Source organism: Loxodonta africana, chromosome 18 (genome assembly GCF_030014295.1).
Source record: "Loxodonta africana isolate mLoxAfr1 chromosome 18, mLoxAfr1.hap2, whole genome shotgun sequence".
Classification (NCBI taxonomy): Eukaryota; Metazoa; Chordata; class Mammalia; order Proboscidea; family Elephantidae; genus Loxodonta; species Loxodonta africana.
In genome coordinates, this window is record NC_087359.1 from 37,167,264 (window position 1) to 37,191,897 (window position 24,634).

General features: G+C 50.9%; 1 protein-coding gene across 1 annotated transcript in view; it reads right to left on the reverse strand.

Moving 5' to 3' along the window:
- Positions 1 to 17,490: 17,490 nt before the first annotated feature.
- SOCS7 (suppressor of cytokine signaling 7) overlaps positions 17,491 to 24,634 on the reverse strand; it is a 40,391-nt gene continuing 33,247 nt past the window's right edge. Inside the window, exon 10 of the mRNA XM_064271155.1 lies at positions 17,491 to 23,736. The gene's annotated coding sequence lies outside the window, so the exon portion shown is untranslated. The remainder of the gene's footprint in view (positions 23,737 to 24,634) is intronic.

Consider the following 24,634-nt stretch of genomic DNA (forward strand, 5'->3'; position numbering starts at 1 on the left):
GCCCCCCTTCCAGGCAGGGTCTCAGCCTAGGCCCCCACAAAGGCAGGGGGATTAAGGTTGGAGGAGAGAGGCTGGCAGTATCTCAGCCCCTCAGACTCTCACCGAACCAGCTCAGTGGCCCACAGACCTGCTCTGTGGTGGGCAGCACGGAGGGCAAAGAGACCTCCCAGGCCTTTCCGCCATAAGCTTCCCACAGCCACCCTTCCTGGCTTCACTCTGAACTGCCTGGGCCTAAAGAGCCAGCAGGGGTCCTGAGCTAGCTTCTCATTTCCCTGCCCCCAAGCAGGACCTGTCCAGCCCCTTCTGAACAGGTCCACGAGAGGGACAGTCCCTCAGTCCTTTATTGCTATTGAAAAGTTCTCCTTGCTATCTAATCCCCATCCTTTCTACTTTGTACTTCTTACCTCTTCCCCAAGCCTTCTTGCAGATTTAAAGGGCTCCTGTATTCCTTGACCCAGATAATGGAGAAAAGAAGGAAGAGGCCACAGATAACTAGGAGTATGATTTGGAGAAGGGACACAATGGAAGTGCGAACGTTGACTCTGCCTGCTAGAATCCCCCACAAAACTTAGGGCAAGAGCCTTCACGAGACCTGCTTGCTTCACCACCACTCTCCCAATCCTGAGAGCTGATCAGCTCCAAGTCCCTCACACCTTCACCCTGATCAAGACCAGGCCTCAGATGCTGCAGGTGGTTGGGTGGCCCAGACACCAAGCAGACCATCCCTACTCCTGTGGGGCTCACTGCCTGAGGAAGGAGATAGTGACTTGGTTTTTGTTTGTCTTAAATTTTTATTGTGCTTTTAGTGAAAGTTTACAAATCAAGTCAGTCTCTCATACAAAAATTTATACGCACCTTGCTATATACTCCTAATTGCTCTCTGCCTAATGAGACAATACACTGTTTCTCTCCATTCTCTCTTTTCTAGTCCATTCGGCCAGCTTCTGACCCCCTCTACCCTTCCATCTCTCCTCCAGACAGGAGATGCCAACATAATCTTATGTGTCTACTTGATCCAAGAAGCTCACTCTTCACCAGAAACATTTTCTGTCCCATTGTCCAGTCCAATCCCTGTCTGAAGAGTTGGCTTTGGGAGTGAATGGTTCCTGTCTTGGGCTAACAGAAGGTCTGGGGACCATGACCACCGGGGTCCTTCTAGTCTCAGTCAGACCATTAAGCCTGGTCTTTTTATGAGAATTTAGGGTCCGCATCCCACTGCTCTCCTGCTCCCTCAGGGGTTCTCTGTTGTGTTCCCTGTCAGGGCAGGCATCAGTTGTAGCCAGGCACCATCTAGTTCTTCTGGTCTCAGGCTGATGTAGTCTCTGGTTTATGTGGCCCTTTCTGTCTCTAGGGCTCACCTTTTGTCTTTGGTGTTCTTCATTCTCCTTTGCTCTTGGTGGTTGAGACCAATTGATGCATCTCAGATGGCTACTTGCTAGCATTTAAGACCCCAGACGCCACTCTCCAAAGTGAGATGCAGAATGTTTTCTTAATAGATTTTATTATGCCAATTGACTTTGATGTCTCCTGAAACCATGGTCCCCAAAATCCCACCCCTGCTACGCTGGCCTTCGAAGTGTTCAGTTTATTCAGGAGACGTCTTTGCTTTTGGTTTAGTCCAGTCTTGTTGACCTCTCCTGTATTGTGTGTTGAGTGACTTGGTTTTTAAATCATATGTTTTTATTATTTATTTTAAATGCCCTGGAAGTGAATGGAAAGCCATTCTCTTTTATAAATCGGTGGGGGTTGGGGGGTAGTTAATGACTCCTCTTCTTTTGCCATCCTTCTTCATCTAGGTTATGTGTAACCGGAATTATCCCCTCCCTTCTGGGAAGTCCTTCCTGCTATCTAACTGTAATCTGTCATACTGCCTGGATTTTCTTGCTTAATCTTCAACCAGATCTGTGTTCCTGCCTCTTTCTGTCCTGTAGCTTCAGTGGCTCAAAGCTTGCTGTCACTCTGGGCCCAGAAGTGGGGTGTCTTTGGTAAGAGAGAAGGGGTGGCATCTGAAATCTAGGCTGAACCAAAGCCATGGGGGAGGGGAGGAGGGTGGTGGTGGCCACTGGGGTGCCCCTGACTCACTTTTTCCAGGGCCTGTGCCCTCAGACCCTGCAGGAGGCAGTGAGAGGAAATGAGCTCAGGCTCCATCCAGCAGGCAGGCCCAACTCCTCCCTCACAATGCACTGCACACCTCCCCCACCCCCTCCCACTTCCCAGAAAGCTTGGCTCTCCCCTCACCCCGCTGCCCTTCCCCACCTCTTCCTGCACCTAGACCAGCACCCTATCCTGCCCCACCCCCCATCTCCTTCAGCCCCTCTTCCTCCCATCCTTCACCTCCGTCCTGCTCCCCATCCCCTGTTTCTCTGCATCTTATCCTCTGCTGCCCTTCATCCCTATGAATCCCCCCTATCCCTGGAACACTCTCAGGGGTTTCTGGAAATAAGAGCCCAAGATGGGTGGGGATGTCCCTGTCTGAGGACACTCTTGTATACTCAGCAGGGACTCCTCCTCCCCCTCTTTCTAAACACATCCCCACTCCAATCACCTTCCTTCATTCACAAATGCTTATTAGGAGCTCCCAACAAGTGAAGGGAGAGTAGGGGGCTGGGGGGATGGAGGGAACAAGGGAGGTGCCACTGGAGATGTAGAGACAAGGCCCAGCTCCTTTCCTCCTAGTCTCACCAAACCAAGACTCTCTAGTGAGATCCCAGAAAAAGAGCACTCAGTAACTGGAGAACAGAGGGAGGCTTCCAGCAGGAGATGGCGTTGATCTCCTTGGTCTTCAGGGATGGGCCATGGGTGGGGTGGGGATGGGGGAAAGGACGCTAAGGGGAAATGACCATCATGGACAAAAGCAAGGAGGCAGGGAAGAGCAGACTCCAAGGCTGGAATGGAGGGTTGGTGGGCAGGAAGTGCAAGATGATGAGACAGGAAACACTGGCAGGGATGTGACATGGAATGACTTAGCCTGAGGCACTCAGATTCTACCCTGGCTTAGGGTAGGCAGTTCTAGTGGAGATGTGCCTTGGCTATTGTGGCACAATGTGGGAGAGAACAGAGGAAGAGGATAGGCAGCAGGAACCCCGGATTGGGGAAGGGGATAAGGTACCTAGGCAGGGTAACATCAGAGGCCTCTAGAACAACTCCAAGGTTTCTAGTTCAGAGTATTAGGTAGAGTGGTTGTCTGTGGTGTTCGAAGTTGTCTAGGACAAACCAGGCTCTGTGCTAATCCTTTGTATGCATTATTCCAATCAAGCCTTACAAAGTCCCTGTAAAGTACACTCCTCATTTTACAAATGAGAAAACTGAGGCCCAGAGAACTCAAGTACTTTACCCAAGGTCACACAGGATTTGAACCTAGGCATTTGGGCTCCAGAGTCCACTCACTTAATGTCCAGGCTGTGCTGCCACTGGAATAGCAATTGACAGCTTAAACCCTAGGTCATGTCTCAGAAGAGAGGCCTGGGCTGGAGATATGGCTTTGGGAGTCATCTGTGGTCACTGAGACCAGGAGCGTGGTTAAGATTCTCCAAGAACAGCATAGAATAAGAGGAGACCAGACAGTACAATATCCCAAAGGAGGATTCAGTTAGAAAGGCTGAGAGGAAGCAGGCAAGACGGTAGAAGAAAGCCCATCTTTTTCTCTGTGTTGGATAGAGAGAGCACTTTCAGGGCATCAGTGGGGTGGAGGCCAGACTGTGTTGTATGAAAGAGTGACTGGGCATGAGAAGGTGGAGTCTGGCCCACTGAGAGTGCAGGAAGGGACAACTAGACAGGATAGGTGACTTGTGGACAAGGCAGACTTCCATTGTGTAGGGGGCACTTGAGGATGCTTTCTGGCTGAGGGGCAGGAGCCAAGGAAGAAAGAGCCTGAGAGGACATGAGGAGAGGGTGATAAGTGAAGTGGAGTAAACGAATCTGGAGTCTGGGGGGCCAGAAGAGGAACCCTCTTCTCCAGGGGCTGGCAGGGACTAGGGGAAGAGGTCAGGGAATCCCCAGGCAGAGCAGTCCAGGGTCAGAACCAGGCCTGGGCAAGGAGCTGGCAAGGGGTTATATGGTGTCATCAAGGGAGCACTGAACAGAGAGTCTGCAGACCTGGTTTCAAGTTCTCATCCTGCTCCTCTGGTAGCTGTATGACCATAAGGAGAAGTACATCATCTGAACCTCAGTTTCACCCTCCGTAAGATGAAAACAGTAAGTCCTTCTCTACCTGCCTCCAACTTGAGGCTCACATTTGATAATGGATTCAAAGCACTCTGTGAGCTGAGAATAAAAAAACAATGTGTGGAAGGTGGGTTAGAGGGCAGGTGACTCCAACTGGCCACAGCTTCAAAGCCTTCCGCCAAGGAGAAGGAGCGCCCCCTGGTGGAGACGGGCAGGAGGGCAGGACCAGAGAGGCGAGCACAGGACAGCTAGCGGCTCTTTCAGCTCCTGCTGTCAGCCCCCAGGTCCATCTGCTTATCTCCCAAAGGCAAAATCACCCCCAGCCCAACCTGTCATCTCCAAAGCTGGTGAGGGCCCAGCTCATTCAAGGTAATGAATGTTTATTGAGTGACTACTACGTGCTGTTGTGTGGAGGAGTGGGTCAGGACAACGAACCAGGTGACATGCCTGCCCTAAAAGAGCTCGCATTCCGGGGAGAACAACAGACACAGAAAGGATGATGGAATGGTGCTGTAATGCCATACACACACAGCACTGGGCAAAACAAAAGAGGGGACCTTCAGTGAGGGGAGAGGCGGGGGCCTTGGGAGGCAGTGTTTGGCCTAGACTTTGAAGGCCCTCAACTGGTAAGGGGCAGAGAAAGGGGGCCTGAGGGCTGAGAGCTGGGGAGGTGTGGGGTGCAGGCACTAGAGAAAGCTGTAGGCTCCCCACGGAGCTGGACCAGAATGAACATCTTTAATGGTGTTGGGTGGGGCATCCACTCAAGATGATGCCAGTCCCCGCCCTTATGCCTGCTTCCAGGTCCCTGAGGAATCCTGGGTAAGAGGAATCCCACCTGAACATCCCTGGAGGAGGGAGAGTAAACACCCCTGGCCAGCCTGGGGCCAGAGGGCATTGGCAATCTGCCAAACAGCTGGGACCCTCAGCTCAGTGACCTTTAGGCAGCCAGCTTGGAGTGGGAACAAAAGGCTGCAGCTTCCCTAGGCTGGCATCAGGCAAGCCAGCCACACCCAGCAGAGCCTTGGTGTCAAGGCAGGAGGAGGATGAAAGAGGCCCCGCTCCTCAGGAGAACCAAACCCCTTTTTTGGCTCCCTGTTTGGGAAGCTTGCATCATGGTGCAGGAGGAGGAAGAGGCTCTTAACTGGGCCCTCATGTGACAGTAGGCCATTGAAGACCTGGGCACATGGGCTGTGTGTGTGTGTGTGTGTGTGTGCGCGCGCGCGGGCACGCGCTTGTGCAAGCCAAGATGGAGAAGAAGGGAACTAAAATGTTTTGTGCCAAGCTCTTTGCAAACATTGTTTCACTTAATCTCCATGACAACACTGTAAGGTAGGTCTCCCTATTAGTTTCCCTATATAAATGAGGAGGAGCCCTGGTGGCACAGTGTTTTAAGCGCTTGGCTGCTAACAGGAAGATCAGCGCTTTGAACCTGCCAGCTGCTCCGTGGGAGAAAGATGTGGCAGTCTACTTCTGAAAAGGTTTACAGACTTGGAAACTCTATGGGGCAATTCTACTCTGCCCTACAGGGTTGCTATGAGTCAGAATTGGCCTGATGGCAACGGGTATACAAATGAGGAAAGGAGTCTCTTGGAGCACTAACCGAAAAGTTGGCAGTTCAAACTCACCCAGAGGCACCTCAGAAGGCCTGCAAATCTGGCTTTCAAAAGGTCACAGCTATGAACACCCTACAGAGCCCAGTTCTACTCTGACACACATGGGGCACCATGAGTAGTTGACTCGACGACAACTGGCTTGGTTCGGTTGTTTTATAAATGAGGAAACAGGACCAGAGAAGTCCAGGGTCTCCCAGGATTCAAGCCCCCGTCTGATGTCAAGCTCCTGCTTTCTTCTGCAAAAAGATTGCTCTGGGAGGGGTTAAGCCGTGTGGTCCCTTCCAACCCCAGGATGCCAAATTCTAGGGTTCTATGGGGAGCCCTGGTGGCACAGCGGTTGAGAGCTGGGCTGCTAACTAAAATGGCCCACCCACTGCCATCCAGTGGATTCCGACTCAAAGCGACCCTATAGGACAGAGTAGAACTGCCCTATAGAGTTTCCAAGGAGCGCCTGGCAGATTCAAACTGCTGACCTCTTGGTTAGCAGCCACAGCACTTAACCACTATGCCACCAGGGTTTCCTAACTAAAAGGTCAGGAATTCGAATCCATCAACTGCTCCTTGGAAACGGGGCAATCTTACTCCGTCCTATTGGGTCGTTATGAGTTGGAATTGACCTGACTCGATGGCAACGGGTTTGGGTTTTTTTGTTTGTTTGTTTTTATGAGAGAGCTCATTAATTCTTCTGGCCACTGGCCTGCAGCTCTGCTCCTGCCACAAGCTCCCCAGGTTCTACATCCCCTCACCTAGCCCCTACACATAGAAGGGCTTGTTCCACTTCCCTCTATGTCTCCATTTTGCCTTTCTGGGAGGCGGGGAGAGAAAAAGGAGGAGGAAGGAGGGAGAGAAAGGGAAAGTAGAGAAAGGGAAGGGAGGGGAAAGGAGAGGAGAAGAGAGAAAAGGAGGAAAGGGGAAGGCACCCACCTCCCCCTGGAAGCTCTGGAAATCTCTGCCAGCTGCTCCCCTCGCCCAACTGGCCTTGAGCCAGCCCTGAGCAGCAGTGAGGGAGTTTGATGGGGAGACAAAAAGGGCGGGGCACCGACTGAGGAGGGGTTGGCAAGCCCCTCCGTATTGGCACCCCACCCACCCAGTAATTCCAGCCCCCATAAAAGATTCCAAGCATGCTCCCCTTTAAGGAAGCCCTACATGCCAAAATCCACACATACCAAACAGACACATCAGGGCGGTTCTTATACTATAAAAGGATTCTTTGCTTTACAAGAGGGCTCAGCACATGGGACACTTAAAATAGGTGCTTCCCCGGGTATGATGAAAAGAAGCTCTGATTTCAGAAGCGCCCCATGCAGACCACGCTTCCAGCATATCCAGAAGGCTGGTGATACCCATGGGGCCGGCAGGGCTGGGCTGCTCTGAGGCTTTAACCACACCAGCCTGGGCACCTCCGAGGTTGTACTGATCCTGAGTCCCCTCTGTGGGGGCCTCATGGTCCAGGGGGCTGCTGTGCCTCAAGGCAGACATATCCTAGGACATCTAGAAAGGACCTGGAAAAGCCACACTCATCAGAGCCAGCAGGGACTTCACAGCGACAAGGGAGAGGACACACATCCAGGCCTCCCAGTGGCTCTTTGATGGGGCAGAGCAAGAGCCCAGTATCCTGTCTTCCCTCCATCCTCTCCCCTCCCTTCCACGATGCCAGGGGAGCCAAACTCTGCTGTGTCCTCTGGGAAAGGGGACCTGCCCTGTCACCAGGATGTGGCTGACCCCCAGAACAGGTATGGAAGGCTGATGAAAGCGGCTGTGGGGCAGGTGGACTGCTTTGAGGAGCAACTCAGGCTGAGCTGCAAGGCCACCAAGATGCATTTCGGGTCCTCTGGACAGGAAATAAGGAGCCCTGGTGGCACAATGGTTAAAGTGCTTGGCTGCTAACTGAAAGGTCAGCAGTTTAAATTCCCCCTGAGGCTCCAAGGGGAAAAAAGACCTGGGGATCTTAGAAAAACCCTATGTGGCAGTTCTACTCTGTCACATTGGGTTACTATGAGTCAAGAATCGACTCGTGTGAAGTAGTGGTGGTCTCCAGCCCTGCCTCTTTTTTTTTTAATCAAGTTAAGGGTAGAGTCAGTAATGACAACAGCAGAGAATGACGAAATTGAGTCCCCTTCCTCCTGCCCAGCCTGGTGCTCCAGGGAGCTGCCACTGGCCATTTAAATTAACAGCCAAGATGCCAACCAGGCCTGCAGACCAGCCCAACCCACAAGCCCACCCCAAACATCACACCCCACTCTGGGAAGATGTGCTTCTCCAGTACCTGGAGCACTCACTCATGCCTCCCAGGGCCCCTCTCCAAACTCCCAGAACTTAGGATCACCCCATCCTCTGCCTCCACTTCCCCCTGACTCCTCACCCTCCACCCTTCCTCACCACATGGCAGAGGTAGGGAGCCTGAGCTCAGGCCAGATGGGGTCTTCGTGCCCCAGACCACCACCTTGGCATAGCACCTCCAAGGAGCCCGAGCTCAGGGCAGGGAGAGGCAGGGAGTGTGGACCAGCCCAGCACTTAAAGGCACACCCAGTCACACGAAAACCACTCACCACTCCAGAGCCCATCCCAAGCCCTCTGCACCAAGTAGGGATTAGGAAGGGGTGGCAAGGTGACCCCAAGAGCAGCCCCCTCACTCTGCCCCACATCAGGCTGCCCCCCCATTAGAACAGCAGGCTACAAGTCCGATGGAGGTCCCCTTGCCCACTTAAGGGGGCTGGCCCTAGATGTCCCAGATTTGCTGCACTCCTGAGGGCGTGAGGGGCACTGACCAGAGGGGGGGCTTCACCCCTGCTGCCTATGCCCAACCCCGACTATTAGTGGACTCTGATGGAGCCCATGTGAAAGAAAGACCGCCCCAGGCCTGACTGGGCTGCAGTTCTGTATTTGGGGGGCAGATGGAGAGAGCCAGCCCAGCCCACCCCATCTTTTCACTGCTGTGAAATGGCAGCAGCTGCTGCAGCTGCTGTAACTGGGAGAGGAGGGGGAGCCTGGCTGGGAGAAGCCCCTTGATGTTCAGGGGGGAGAGAGGTGGTTGTGTCTTGAGGTCCCACCAGGGGGTCCTGAGATCAGCCTCCTCCCTCCTGTCACCCCTTCATTCTGCAGAGCCTGCAGCCCCCTCAGGCCTGGACTCAGAGCAGGGGCTGGGACCTCACCAGTGGGGAAGGGGGTTTCTAAATGCGGGTTCCTTCCTTCTGGAGAGAGGTAAAGAGAGGCGGCATGGCCCCTCCAAGCATGCCTCTCTGTGTGTCAGCGATGGGGGAGTGTGTGTGTGTCTGTGTGTGTGTACACACCAGCTCTGTGCCACACCAGCCTCATCCCTCCCCCAGGGCCTGGCCCCTCCCCGAGCTCCAGCGTGGGACCCCTCCCGCGGTGGCGGGCCCCCTCCCTGTCGGCGCGCCCACCCTCCTCCAGTCATTACCCCTCCGCCTTTCCCTCTCAGACGCGCACCCACGCCACGCGCCCGCTGACCTGCTCCATGCTGCGGCCCGCTACGCCGTCCTCGCCGCGCCGGCCCGGGGGGGCCCAAGGGGCGGCGGCCCCTCCATGCGCCCGGTCCCGGCAGCTGCACCCGGCGGCCGCCGAGCGCGCGAGGAGCGCCTGGTGTCGGCTCCACAGCCCCCTCCCCGCCCCGCCCCGCCCCGCAGGCCCCGCCCCTCCGTCCGCCCCCGCCCCGCCCCTCCGTACCCCGCCCGCCACCGGCGGAGACCCGCGCAGACGAGCACACTCACAGTCACACACGCACTCACATGCAGTAACACACGCTCACATAGTCACACACTCACAGTCACACAGTCGTGCACTCAGTCACACACCCACTTACACACACACAGTCACACATTTACACATAAGTCACACCTACTCACAGTCATGCACTCACATTTACACGCCAACTTACACACACTCAGATACACAGTAACACGCGCACGTGGTCACACACATAAATCACGCACACGTAAGTCACACCTCACACAGTCACGCAGTTATACACTCACACTAACACAGTTGCACTCACAGTCACACAAGTTGCACACACTCACACAGGTCACACACACAGTCACACACGCAGAGTTCCATCCCTGTCAGCACAGTCTGTTTTGCCCGTGCTGGGGTGCACTGTGAGTCTAGAGAAGACTCCCTGCAAGGGAAGCCCTTCTGGTTGCTAAGGTTTGTCACAATCAGAAGGGCCCCATCCTTCATTGGATGGGGGCCCAGAAAGGGCCTTGCCCAAGGTCACACAACAGCTTGGTGACAGAACATGGCCCAGGCCTCCTGTCTCCCAAGCTGACCACCCACTTCAGGGGTGAGAGCAGACCGGAAATACCCACAGACACTGGAACACAGTGAGGCACTCTGTCATCCCTACCCTAGTCTGAGCAGGGGCAGGCCTGGACCCTGTGATGCTGTGAGAGCCGGGAGCTGTCAGGGAGGGTCTACTCCCTGTTGACAGGGTTCTGCCCACATTCAAATGTATTCTGCACCCTTGGCTAGGGGTTGGGAGCAGGGATGCAGATTCCTGTCGCCCACCCAGTGCACCATGTCCCAAGCATGTGCCAAACAGGAGGAGGGGGTTGAACTGCTTATCTATGACCAGAGAAGGGGCATCTGAACCTCCAGATGCCATCCAGGAAACTGACTTACGGGCAGTAGGGCCATGACTCCGGTGAAGACCAAGGAGTTTGCAAAAAAAAGATTCCCTCCTTTGACACTTCCCTCAGGGGAGACTCCTGACTGCCACTGCCCTGCTGTCCCGCCCCTGAGGCAGGCCCCCCGATGGAGCAAGGTCAAACCCAGAGGGCATCACATGAGTAGGCATGTGAGAGGTGGGCATGCAGCCTGGAGTGGACTGGGGTGGGAATGAACCTGCCCTGAGGCGGCTGGGGGTGGGGGCAACGGTGTGCAGGAGCTGGCTGCCCAAACCCCCTGGGCCAGTGCCCAGGCCTGGATGAAGGTGGTTTCACAACTCCTCACTGTGCCCTGGTCTCTTTGTTAGGCACCAGAGGGTGAGGAAGGAGGCGGGAAGCTGAGATGGGGAGAGTTAAGATCCTCAGTGGGCCCAGACAAAGGGGGCTTTATCGGCTGGGTGTGCAGGGCATGCTGGGAGGAGGGAGGCAGGAATGCATCTGGGGAGGCCTGGAACTCCCTCCAGGCAGCCCGGTTTGGGGCTAAAGTTGGACTCTCCAAGCCCTCCCATGCTTGGGCACTGTGGGGCGTTTGCTGCTTTGCTACTGGGACAGCAGCCAGGAGTCCCAGGAGCCCCTCATTCCTGGACGCCCTCCTCCGAGGGATCTGGTGGACACTGCCCACACATTCTCTATCTTCCCCGCCCAGCTGGATTCCGCGTCTCTTGGCTTCCCTGCTGTGCCCTCTCAGAGGCCCCATGGCCCCTGTCTGCCACCCGAGGGCTCTGCTGGCTGCCTGGGGAGAGGAGGGACAAACTTGGGTGGGGTCACAAGGCTATGGGGTCAATGGGGTCCTTTGTCCCTTCAGACAGTCTGTCCTGGAGTAAAGAGATAAGAGACAGAGAAGAGTGCCAGCCAACAAGCATGTCTCCCAGACCCTGACCCCGGCTCTCCCAGGCCATGGTGGAGTTCGGCCCTGGGCTGTAGAAGCCAGACTCCTCCATTCTTCCTGGTTCGTTTCCCTCTGGTTCTCCTTCAGTGCTGAGGAAGTCACTAGGAAATGAAAAACAAGAAGGAGGTGGCCTCTGAAACGGCTGCCACTTGGCCAGGCCGGAGGTCTGGTGTCAGGCTTTGCAAGATCAGCCACTGTCTGTCCCCAAAGATGGGGCTGGGCCCTGAGGAGTGATGGTGTCTAAGTTGTTAAACCTGAACATTATTTTATCAATACACCCTGAGCACTGCACGAATTTTCACAAGCAAAGAGTCCCTGTAAAGTGAAGAGGATCACACTGGCCACCAACTCGGCCAGAGCCCACAGGGTCCATGTGCACAGCCTCTCAGTCTTCAGTCTACCCTGGCAGGCTGGAATCCTTACAAGCTCCTGCTCTTTGTTTCCCATTGCTACCACCCACACGGGGCTAGAACCTTCAGCAGCAGCATTACCTGAGCTATGTAGCAGTGAGGCAGGTGAGGCAGGGCCCAGCTCAGGTCATTTGATAGGTATTTTATTTTAGAATTCTTGATAAGATTAAAAGAAGACCCTCTTGTCTCTTGATGAGTTTCCTGGGTAAAAACTTCCAATTGGGGGTTTAAAAAAAAAAAAAAAAAGTCCTAGTCTGGCCAGCATTTTCCCACCACCTGTATCTCTTTGAGAGGCTAGAGGGATACAGACCAGGACTCAAATCCCAGGTCTGCCATTTAGTAGCCCTGCAGTCTTCTGGCCCCAGAAGGATCTGGAAGTATCCTCAGTGTTCTGACCTCCAGCTTCCAGATCTATAGACCAAGAATGAAAATAGTACTACTTCCATGGCTGCTGAAAGATTAAGAATGTGAGTATAAAGTGCTTAGTCCATTGACTGGCACATAAATGATCAATAAAAGTTAAGTATCTTCTACAAAGCATCAAATTAATTCATCTAATGTTAATTATTATTAGCTTTAGTTCAGTAGGTGACAATTTCTGACTTTTGTCCCCAAATTCTGGGAAGCCTTACTCTGGCTACAACCAGTTGTTCCTCCTGGGGGCGGCACCAGTCTCTAACCAGGTGAGGAACAGGAGTTCCCAGCCTGGCACTGGTCCCTGTCCCCAACCTCCTCCTTTTTGCCTCTGCAGCCTCCAGGGCCCCCTGGGGAGCAGGGAGAAGGTGGAAAGAGAGCTGAGAGCCACAGGGTAAAGCAGACAGCTCCTGGGGTGCCAGAGACCTGAGGAAAGAGGAAGGAGGATTACCCAGGAGGGAGTGGAAGGAGATGGGAGGGAAGCTGGGCGGCGGCAGCCAGGCCCCACTCCTCCACCTGCTGCTCTGTGAACAAAGCCAAGAATGATGCAATCCTGGCCGGGTGCAGCTGAGGCTTCAGAGCCCTGAGAGGAAAAGTGGCCATTGGGTGGGGAGGGCGATGGGTAGGAGAGCAGGTGCAAGGTGCCTGTGGACGCCGGACCCTGGATTCACAGCCTAACATGTGGCTCCTTCCTGTGGCTTCTGGGCTCCTCCTGAAGCCCCTCACCCAGGGCCAGACCCCTCTCCTTATAAGTAGGAGTCAAACATGATGCAACTAGAACATCACCCCAGACAGCCTCGGCAGAGGGGAAGGCACCTCCCCCTGGGGGGAGGGGATGATGAGAGACTTAGACACCGAGCTGACTCCAAGGGCCCCACTGGGCCTCTCCTCTCATCCTGGAAGCCAAAGGGCAAAGCCTCCCAAAGGAGGACTGGGAAGGCTCAGGAGAACCATAACCCAGGGCCTGCATGAAGTAGGCACATCGGTACGTATTTATAGAATTAAACAGAACCCAGGGCAGACACTGAGAAAGGCCTAGGCTTCCCTGGCACCTCCCCAGGACAACATTAGCAATCACCAGGTCAGTGGGGCTGGGAGTGAGGGTGGCATCCACCAGCCCCTGGGGTGTCTGCCTCAGCTCTCCACTCTGCCTGGGAGCCAAGAAGAACAAAGGCTTCCCCTACTCTCTACACCTGAAGAAAAGGGGTCTTTTCCCACACATTAGGGCCATATGAAGGATTTATCACGGGCGAGGGGATTAAATGGAGGAACAGGGAATTAAATAGAGGAAGCAGCAGAAGACTGGAGATACTGTGTTTAAGAATATTTAAGCCTAACCTGGCCCCCACAGCCACCTACATCTGAGGGGACAGCTGGAGTGGCCTAACCCATAGGAGCCACTAGGTGGCAGGAGAAGCCCAAGGACTGGCCCAGTTACACCTACTCTTCGAAGCCGCCCTAGAGCCCCACCATCCAGCAACTTCCCCTTCCTCCTTCCTTCCTTCTCTCTACAACCCAGGTCTCCGTTGCAGCCTTGGGTGAGGGGTCTCTCGAAGTCATTTCATTCTTCCTTCTGCCTTTGGGAAGGCGAAAACCTCTCAGTCCTTCTCTTCACAATAGTGCTAATAATGATATTAGTGCCTATAACTACGTAGTGAGTGTTCAAGATGTACCACACATTTTGTATGCATTATCTCATTTACTCTTCATACATGAGATAGGTAATAATACCTTCCCCTTTTAAAGATGAGGAAACAAACTGATGAAGACTAAATAAATTGCCCAAGATCACACAACTAGCCAGTGGTGGCGCCAGGACTCAAACACAAGTCTGCCCATCTCCAAATCCTGTGCTGGGTCCTCCACAGGGGTGTTAGGGAATGGACATGACTGAAGGTGTGGGGAGGAGGCAAGGGGCCCCTGTGATGAACCTGAGTTTTACCCCGCATCCTTATCATTCCCTCTCCCCAACACATACACCTCAAGATTCTAAGAGGGTGTCTCAGTCTTGAGTGAGTTGGGGGTGGGGTGGGGAGGAATTGCTTGTGAGGTTTGAAAAAGATGCCCAAGTGATTCCAGCTCCCAAAGCCCTGGTCCTGGCTGTGAAGAACTGCCCTGCACCCCTGCTGCCTCTCTTTCAGACTCCACAGTGTGTTCTGGTGTTTTCAATGTCTCTTTCAGCCCAGTGACGAAAATCTTAACTCCTCAATCTGCCATTCCAGGCCCTTTTCATTTTGACTTTCCTACCTTTCAAGGCTGTTTCTCCTTCCCTCGCCATTTAGGCTGCACTCTGGTTACAATGTAGGGCTTCAAGTCCCCGGGTCATGACATCTGTTCTGCCACTCTACCTTCTCTCTTGCTGTTCCCTCTGCCTGGAGGAGCCTTACTTGTCACCCTCTTTGCCTGCAAAGCTCCTGCTTAACCTTCAAGATTTTTCCCCGGGTTCACCTCTATGGGCTTTTCACCAGCCACTCCTAGCCAAACCAATGGCTCTTTCCTTTTGAGATATTTGCTCATGTTTCTGTGCAGTTTGCCCAACTGTGACCTCTGTGAGGATCAGAGCCTATGTCCTGTTCACCTGCCTCCCCACCTCCAGGGCCTGGCACCGTAGAATACACATGTGCCCAAGATGGTGGTGAGTTGAGGAAAGATGGAGCCAACACCCTTCCCAGGAGTGTTGCTTGTTTTCCTTGGTCTCTAGTCAGCCAGCCCTTGAACCTGGATTTTCACCTTTCGTACACAGAACCTTAATTGTGTGGAGATGAGGGGTTGCATGTTTCAGCCATTAAATGGCTTCCACAGAATTTTAAGGGGTTGAAAATTTGGTGCTTGGAGTAGGAGTGTGAACGATATGATACAGCCATAACTCAAGATAGTCTAAAGGAGAGATATGGACCCTTCCTCGCCGGTGCCAACAGTGAGAGAGAGGATAATGGAGCTGCTTCTGGCCTTTGGATGGAAGATGCTGCAGCAGGCTTTGTCCAGTTATCTGAGGTGGCACTGAACCACCTACTGCCCCTGCTAAGTTCTCACTTAAGCAAACACCCTGCACTTAGAGCTTGGAGCCCTACTTTGTGTTCTGTTGTTATTAGGTGCTGTTAAGTTGGCTCTGACTCATAGCAACCCTATGTACAACAGAACAAAACATTGCCTGGTCCTGCGTCATCCCCACAATCTTTGTCATGCTTGAGTTCGTTGTTGCAGCCACTGTGTCAATCCATCTGGTCAAGGGTCTTCCTCTTTTTTCACTGACCCTCACTTCACCAAGCATGATGTCCTTCTCCAGGGACTGATCCCTCCTGATAACATGTCCAAAGTATGTGAGATGAAGTCTTGCTTCTAAGGAGCATTCTGGCCATACTTCTTCCAAGACAGATGTATCTGTTCATTCTTTTGGCAGTCCATGGTATATTTAACATTCTTTGCCAACACCATAATTCAAAGGTGTCAATTCTTCGGTCTTCCTTATTCATTATCCAGCTTTGGCATGCATGTGAGGCGAATGAAAACACCATGGCTTGGGTCAGGCACACCTTAGTCTTCAAGGTAACATCTTTGCTTAACACTTTAAAGAGGTCTTCATAGCAGATTTGCTCAGTTCAATGTATTGTTTGATTTCTTGACTGCTGCTCCCATGGGTGTTGATTATGGATCCAAGTAAAATGAAATCCTTGACAACTTCAGTCTTTTCTTCGTTTATCCTGATGTTGCTTATTGGTCCAGTTGAGGATTTTTGTTTTATGTTGAGGTGTAATCCATACTGAAGGCTCTGTTCTTCGATCTTCATCAGTGTTTCAAGTCCTCTTCACTTTCAGCAAGCAAAGTTGTGTCATCTGCAGAATGCAAGTTAATGAGTCTTCCTCCAATCCTGATGCCCGGTTCTTTCATACAGTCCAGCTTCTTGGATTATTTGGTCAATTCTTTGTGTCCTGGGCTTCCTTATCTCATGGGTATCAAGGGCTTACTTTCCCCCTGTCCTTCCTTCCAAGGGAATTGGTCTTGTTTCTGTCCTTTATTTTGCAGATGGAGGGTTGATGGGACAGGTAGAGTTGGAAGGCTGCTGGCAGTTAACAACAGCTAGGTTTGTACTGGGAGAGAAAACAGCTGAGCTTAGGGGGAAGTTGAAAAGGAGAGTCTTTGGCACCATCTATCCTGTGTGTGGAAACCCTGGTGGTGTAGCGGTTAAGTGCTACGGCTGCTAACCAAAGTGGTCAGCAGTTTGAATCTGCCAGGTACTCCGTGGAAACTCTCTCGGGCAGTTCTACTCTGTCCTATATGGTCGCTATGAGTCGGAATCTACTCGATGGGACTGGGTTTGGTTTTGGTTTTTGGCATCCTGTGTGAGAGATTGATAAAAATTTCAAGAAGTTTCACTATGCATTGGATGTTATTTCCTGGCCCCTTCCCTACAGATGCACCTTCCCCACCCCCTGGTGTTTTTGAAGAAAACTGCAACAGAGATAGACATGGGGGTATATTTCTTTGAATGGGACCCTTTATGCCAAAGTCACTGTAGTGCCAGTTTTAGACACACTGAACTCTTGCTGCACCTGGAGAGTGGGCTATCTTGCCCCCAACCCAACTGAGCCCTGAGCCTAGTACCCCAGATGTCCCCATTAGTGTTTGCCATTAGAGCATTTGAGAGCTGATTTAAGCGTTTTCTCTTGGAATGTTGTTCACACTTTATTGCTTGATAAGCACCTTTTCTTCCAAAAGGGAAGTAAAAATTAATCAGGAGTTAATGCTATCACAGAATGGCTATCAGAATTGATAAGATGGACCTGTGATATGGCAAAGAAAGGAAGTGTGGATGACTTGACTGGGGCTAGCAGGGGTTTCAAGACTCCCTACTTGAGGCACTTGTAATTAGTGCCAAGAAAATGCAACTCCTAGGTTCATGATTAAGTTTCTCACCCCCAGCAGGCTTCCCACTCTCTAGAATGCAGGGAAATTGTAGGCAATTCCCAAGAACATTCCAAGATGATACACTGGCCTTCTAAGTAGGAACGTGGAGAATGACTGGGAGGGAAAGTGAGGAAGAAAGATATGAGTGGTTCCAGATACACATAGTTGTCCATCAGAGCAACATACTCAGTCCTCTTCTCTCCTAAGAGCACAGCTCAAGAGGAAACGGGCTAAAAGGACAGCAGGCCGGATGCAGGTCAAACCTAGAAAGACTTGGACTGCCGGCCTAGGTAAATACTAGGAATAATGACTGTGGTAAAATATGAAAACCCTCTAAGTAAATCTCCTAACACTGCTCCCCAAGGCAAAAGGGCCACAGGTACTTGGCCTCAGAAAGTTCTCTGTAATTCTCTTGTACTTCCTGGGGAAGAAGGCAGCTTTGAGCAATGGCCATCAGTCTCAGAAATTTTTCAGCATCTCCACTTCCAGCAAGACCAGTTTTGAGGGAGCTCTGCTGGGCTGAAATCACAGGGATTCTCTCAGCCTCTGGTGGTGGGTCATCTGACCCTGTTGGGGGAGTGATTAGGCATAGGAGATGGGTGAGGGACTGAGAAACAGAAACTCAGGTAATATGAAGTAATTTCTAAACATTTTTATTTCAAATCTCTTTTCACCCCTCCCCAAAAAGACATGGGTCGGTACAGCAATCATAAAAAGGAGATACAAACACAAGAGTCAAACGTCTCCCGCACTGACACAAAAAACCGGGAATTGTACATGGAGTTTCCAAACAGGACCTGCAGCAGCTACTAATGTCCCTTTACAAGAGTCAAACATGCCTATTAATACAGTATATACAGACACCCCATTCTGGAACTAATCTACAGGGACATCCCAGCACCCACCCCCTCTATTCCCAGAAAAATACCAAAACACACCCAAAGTGCATTTGTTTTGTTTATATCAAAACATCTTTCCCTTTTCCCACCCCACCCTCAGACCCTCCCACCCCATTTAAGATTGGCCTGCAAGTCTATTTTAACCATTTAGTAATTTTTTTTATAGTTTATGAAAATAAATTATACAGTAACTATTTTAATAAATTAATCACAAAAAGAAGGAAAACTAAATGGGAAGACAAAAGCCAGGCCACGCTTTGGCTTGGAGGAGGGCAGGGACAGCTAAAGAGGACAGAAGTGGTTGCAGGGGGGTGGGGCTCCCCTTCTGGTAAAGACCTGACAGCCACTTCAACTCTAGAATGACACCCCTCATCATTGAATTCCTTAAAAACAACCAAAAAATGTGTATCGGTAGATGTGTCACAGGCAGCACCAGTTTCAACGTTCCACCAACCAACCAGCCCACCCAGAGAGCAGTGCCGGACTCATCCTTGACCCTGGGAAAAGGTTCTGGGCGTAACCGTGAGGGCAGGTCCCTGTTCAAGGGAGCACCTAGGATGGAGTAGTTGGACCAGCCTTCCCGCTCCACCTGAGCTGGTTAGGGAGCTAAGAGCCAGCTCTGTGCGGGGCTGTGCGTTTTGTGATTGTCCTGGATTCTTGTGAAGCGTGTCTTAAGTTCTCCCTACGCTTTATTTCCAGGAGCAACTATGATCTCAGTCCAGCTGCAACAGACCTTCCTGTCTTCCCACCACAGCTAGCTGCCTTGTGCCTGCCCCTTGATGCCTCTTGGCGTTGTCGAAGAGGGGGTACGGGAGGGAAGGGGGCAGTTCCAGTACCCTCGAAAGCGAAGTGAAATGGGAATGAAGGCATGTCAACAAACTCAGCATGCGCAGGACCGGAGGACCGGCTTCCCGGAGGACCGGCTTCCCGGGAGGTAGATGGGAGTGGGGAGGGCTAGGGCAAAGGGAACAGAAAGAAAGGTCACCTACCAAGAAGGTAAGAAGCAATGAAAAGGACAAAGACAATATGAAATCTGCATGTAAAGAAAGGTCGTTCCCTGGCAGGTTAGAGAATCCATACCTTAAATACAATTCATTACTCTATTTTAACTGCAGCACCTTAGTCCCCTGCACCTCTGTCTCTAAGATCCCACCCCATCTCACACCTCCCAAGACTCTGCATTCTTCTCGAGGCCTCCTGTAGTTTTGTGCTGAGAATGAAGGTTCCAATGTCAAAACAGGATCTATCATGGGGACTTGCAGGCTTGATCTTGCCTTCTTGAGCTTTGTGGCCCAATAATCCCATAACTATCATAGTGGGGAAGGAATTTCTTTCTTTTTTTTTTCTTTCTTTTTTTAATAAAAAAGGCTTTACTCCCCAGGAGCAAATAAATCATTTTGAACTACAGATAAACACTGCTGCAGTGAAAAGAAAGATGGCTACATGTATGCAATAGCACAAATTCAGTGTAAGAACAGCTGTGTTGATGAGTAGAGATAAAAATCACTTATCCATTTCCCCCTTTCCCACAAGCCAAACCAAGGATTCCCATAGGGAAAATGTCTAACACAAAAGTTCCTCCCTTAGGGACAGGGGGCACGTCTTTCTCTTAAAAGTGGGAAACAAATTTCAGGTCTTCCCCTAACGGAGATGCTCTCAACAGCCCAACCGGTGGCATGACTTCTGCAAATGAAGACACGAAGAGAGACAGACAGACACACACAATTTTTAGACCTTACAGCAGCCATAGAGCGTATTCCATGCCTTGTTCTCCAACTACAGAGCTCAAAAGCTAAGGGAGGGGCAGCAGAAAAAAGATCTAGCCTAAGGAGAAAGTTCCTCCTATCCCCACCCACTTCCTGCTGGGACCACAGGACTTCAGGCAAGCCCTTCATGCTCTTCTGGGGGCCCAGGGGTGAGGGCTAAAAAACAAGAAAGATTAGCCTTACAAGTAAGGTACGCCCGGGCTTACCTGTACTTAATAATCTGTAGTGTACAATTTCACCTGTTTTTCAAATCAAAGATGTGGTGAAACCATGTAAAATCATGCACTACAGGTTAGTAAGTAAACCCAAGTGATCCCGTGCATACCTTGTTTAACGTAAGCCCATGCCTTGCTTGTGGATTAATCTGCCCCTGGCTGAAAAGGCTGGCACTCCAGGGCATTTCTGGCTCTACTCTAGTCTCTCACACCTGGATCTGGGAACTCTAACCACCCCCACCCCCTAATTCTTCTTGGATATGGATTGTAGGGGTGTTTGCAGCTATCTCCACATCACTCCCAACCTTCATAAGGGGCTCACATAATCAAGTGAAAAATAGGCAAGAAGGAAGGAGGAGAAGCCATGGAGGTAAGCTCCCAAGCCTTTCCTCTCAGAAGGCCAGGGTACGGCAGGCCCCAGCTCTCATTCCAGAGTGTTACATTCAGTACATTTAGGCACAGGCAGGCACCAGGCCAAGGTAATCACCCAACTCCCTAAGAGCCAGTTGTCACCCACTAATCTAGTCCCCTACGTCAAAACTCCTACCGCCCTCCCTGCTCCTGTGCTCCCTGCCACAGCACACACATTTCAAGTAATAGCAAGGTTTGCAGTAGTTGTCACTAGCTCACATTGGTTCACACCTGTCCTGAGAAAGGTGACAGTAGATCAATCACAAACAAGTGAGGGTTACATATGCCCGGCCCCTCTCCAGGCTGCCTGAGGGTACTGGCATCACCGCCCACAACTTAGACATCAATAACAGGTCCCCAGAAGTGAGAACCTTTTCCAGTTTGTAACTTTAAAATACAGCAACCCCTTCTGTAGACTATGTTTCCGTGACCACCACACAACACTGGGAAAGGGGCTGGGTGGGCCCAGGAGGAGGCATGCTGGCCCAGCTGCATCTCCTCCCTTGGCTATATACTCTCTTTGACCGGGTCAGCACTTCAGACAACTGCCCCATCCCATCTCCTTCTCCTCACCATTTCCTAACTTGTTCCACGCAAGGCCCCCACACAGGCACTGGGGCCCGGTGCCGGATGGAGACTGTCTTCTCATCCACTAGTCTGTTTTCCAGTCCACTCTACCGAGGAATGGCTTGGCTGCAACCTGGGCTGTGACTAAAACAGATATGGACACAAGTAAACACCACCCTTCCCAGGAGGAGAAAGAAGGTGGGTGGGAAGGGCAGGTCACGCTTCCTTAGCTGGTTTGTTTTTGTACCTGGGTGACAGATTCTCCAATAGAAACCCTCAGCACCATGGTATAGGAGCTCTGCCTCCCTCCACAGTGAGCTGAGAACACTGAGGTCCTTGGTGATGGGCAGGGCCCTGCTGACTTCGGCTTTGGGTTCCACCTCACCATCATAACCCCTCCGCATTCAGACCTGCCCGATGACCAGGAAATTTTTCAGTCCAGATCAGGTTTTTTAATGATGCTGCTTGAACTTGGGGCTGTATACTGTTCAGTACATGCCACACAGATTTCTGTTGCCATGCAATTGTTCATGTATTTCTCATCTCAGTACCTTGCCCTGGCCTACCTACCCAAAAGTTATCCATCTTCCAAGACCCAAACAAAACTCTATCACCGCAAAGCCTTATCAGAACATCTGGTCTACCCTGACCTTACCTACTTCTTCAAGACAGCCCGATTCTCTCTGACACTGGGTCATTCTCTCATTACTGTATGTGTGGCAGCCACCTCAAAGCTCCCTTAGGCTAGAGATCAAGTCTTCTGCTTCTTCTATTTTCCACTGTATCTGGCCCAGAACCAGGCAAACACCACACACTAAAAAAAATAATAATAATAAATGGGTGCCTGAAATGGGAAAAAAAAGATCTCAGGTAGGCGCATTACCAACCCTAAAGGATCTCAACGGATTCCTGACTTCAGGCTGCACAATGGAGTAACACTTTCTGCAATATGGTAAGTTATCTGTATCCTCAAGAGGCAAGACTTACAGGTTAAACCAATTTCCGGGATCGCAATCTTAATCAGTGGCTGATACTACCACAGAAGCCAAGGAAAGAGGTATGCATGACAAACCAAAGGGGGGCTGTGTATACGCTGCAAAGGTCATCTTGTGGGCACCCCTTTACAGCTAGGCTGCACGACTAGAGGCTGGTCATTTCACATGGAACATAAGACACAAGGCCAATGCTTCTAGATGAGACAGTACTGCAATTACCAAGACACGGGCCTCACCCTAAGCCATGAGGAAACCACAAACCTGACATTATTATTTATCTTGTGAGATGAGGCAGATACAAGCAGAGGGGAACCAAAAGAGGCAGTCTCATGGACTAGCTACGGCAAAAGAGTAATAAAGAGGCAACAGTGCCATTTTCACATCTCAATGGCAAACTTCTCCCCAGAGCAACCCTATGGGAAAGCAAAACTCAAAATGTTATATGGTTTGGCAATGGTCCACTTCAGAAAAAAATTAAAGACCACTGAAAAGCATTGAAGCTTTCCTTCTTCCTCTTCCACTTCTTCCTGGAAGATAGGCAACTTCCAAATCAGCATCTGACAGATTTCCCAGAGAATGAAGGCCAAAAAGACTCTGACTCAGGAGATGTTTTGCTTGCTAGAAAGAATACTGAGGGAAAGAAAGAAGCCCTTGCTACCGCCCTTCCCGAAAGTGGGACAACAGTGATAAGCCTAAAACCATGCAATGTAATGCTGTCCTCCTCTGAGCTGAGGCAATCCCATTAAGGCTGAGACACTGGAGAAGAGCTTTCTCTAGAAACAGCACGACTACAATAGCTTTATTTGTCTCCTTCCTCCATATTCCCTCTCACCAGGTGACAGACAGATGGAGGTAACACTGACTCCTGAGCTGTGGGTACGATTTGCCATTAAAAATCCAGGGCATGCTCCATTAACCTTAGCAGCCCGTGACTGGAGCTCTGAACTGCTCTGGTGATGAGAAAAAACGACTGCCTTGACAGCTGGCGGAAACCATAGGGATAATGTTACCATGAAATCACGAGGAGGGATGGATTGGAGGCAGGGGAAGAACAGGGCTAACATGAGGTCACAGAGCTTAGGAATTAAGTAAAACAAAATGAATGGAGCTTCTATAGAGATGATTCTGAAATCAGGTTCCTAAACTTTAAAAGGAAAGGATGTGGATTCACTACTTCCCCTAGCAAAGGCCATCTGCCAGATTTTGTCCAATAATCTTTTATTCAAGACTACCCCCGTCCTTTCTTTCCTACTCCTGGTGAAACTGCCTATGCAGAAGCAGATTCTCATTCCCTGGCAAACTCCCCATCTTGTTTTGGACTTCTCTGACCCTTTCCTCCCTTCGTCAAGGTCTTGATGAAGAGGCTAACTCTGCCTTTGGCACCAGCTGAATGACAGTAACTGGCAGTCCCCTCTCCTCCCCTTCCCTCCTTTGGACCTACTCATCTTTCATATCACTTCCAATCCAATGAACACAAACCCCAGCTGCCTTTAAGATGAGTTTTCCATACCGAGAAATAGAAATACCAAAAAAAAAACTTCTGAAAAAAGAAACAGTGTTCAGACTTCTTCCAGTTTTCCAAGGAGCTCACCCAGTTCCAGGATACCACAGGGGCTGATGTGAAAGGTGAAGCCCCTGCTCAGAGAATATGGTTGTGTGCTTCTTCCGAGCCCCAGGGCCGTGTAGGGGAACGAGAGTCTTTTCGCAGAGCATCCTGACCCTTCCTATTCCCTTTTGTTTTCCTTATTCCTCTTTTCATGGCATCTTCATTTGGTTCTTCAAAACTGGAGCTTGGTAACCAAATGCCTAGATAAAAAAGGAAATTACAATTGTTAAACAGAGTAGAACCAAAATGCAGTGAAGGAACAATCTGGTCTCTACAGGTAGAGAAGTTACAGCTCAAAAGGAGAATGGTGCCTGGATAGACAAACATGTCCACAAATACTGTAGCTGGGTGGGAATGTGACCCTGGCCTTTGTCAAGAGCCTGAGCAGCCTACAACTTAGATGCCAAAAAAGGTACTGAAATGACTAATAGATATATCCTGCCACATTGTCTAACTTCTTGTTACTCCTTAATTTCCCACTCATCTTTTTTCATGTCTTCCCTGAGGCCCACCTGCTCTAGGCCTAGAAAGGGAACTAAGCTCCTATGAGTCTGGCTACAAATAGCTCTAGGTCTCTGTGGCTTCCGGCTACTAAAGGGTGTTGACATATAATCACAAATGTCAGTACAGTTTCTACCTTCTGATTTAAGACAGGCATTGTTCTTTCTCTCTGCACCCTGACCTGGAATTCCTAGATAATAGCACACATGGCTCAAGTGGGCCATTCAGAACTCCCAAATTAAAATCGGCTTGACCAACAGTAAGTGATAAAGGCCAGGTTTTTTCATACCTTAAAGACATTTCCTTTGAGAAGCGATACTTCCTTTTGTTCAAGTGGTCCTAGGGTCTAAATCAGGAGTGAGTACTGCATTATGCTTGTTCTTTGCCACAAATAACGATCTCAATGTCATAGCAGAAATAAGCCCTGGGAATTCTGTTCAAACCTTTGCCAATACATGACTGCCTCCAACACTACTCAGCCTGTACCTGATCATAGCACACCCTCCCCATCTCAAGGCTTTACAATTCAGAGGTCCTCTTGCCCAGGATGCTCTGTACCCAGGTCCTCTCAGTTGAAATGTCACCTCCTCACAGAGG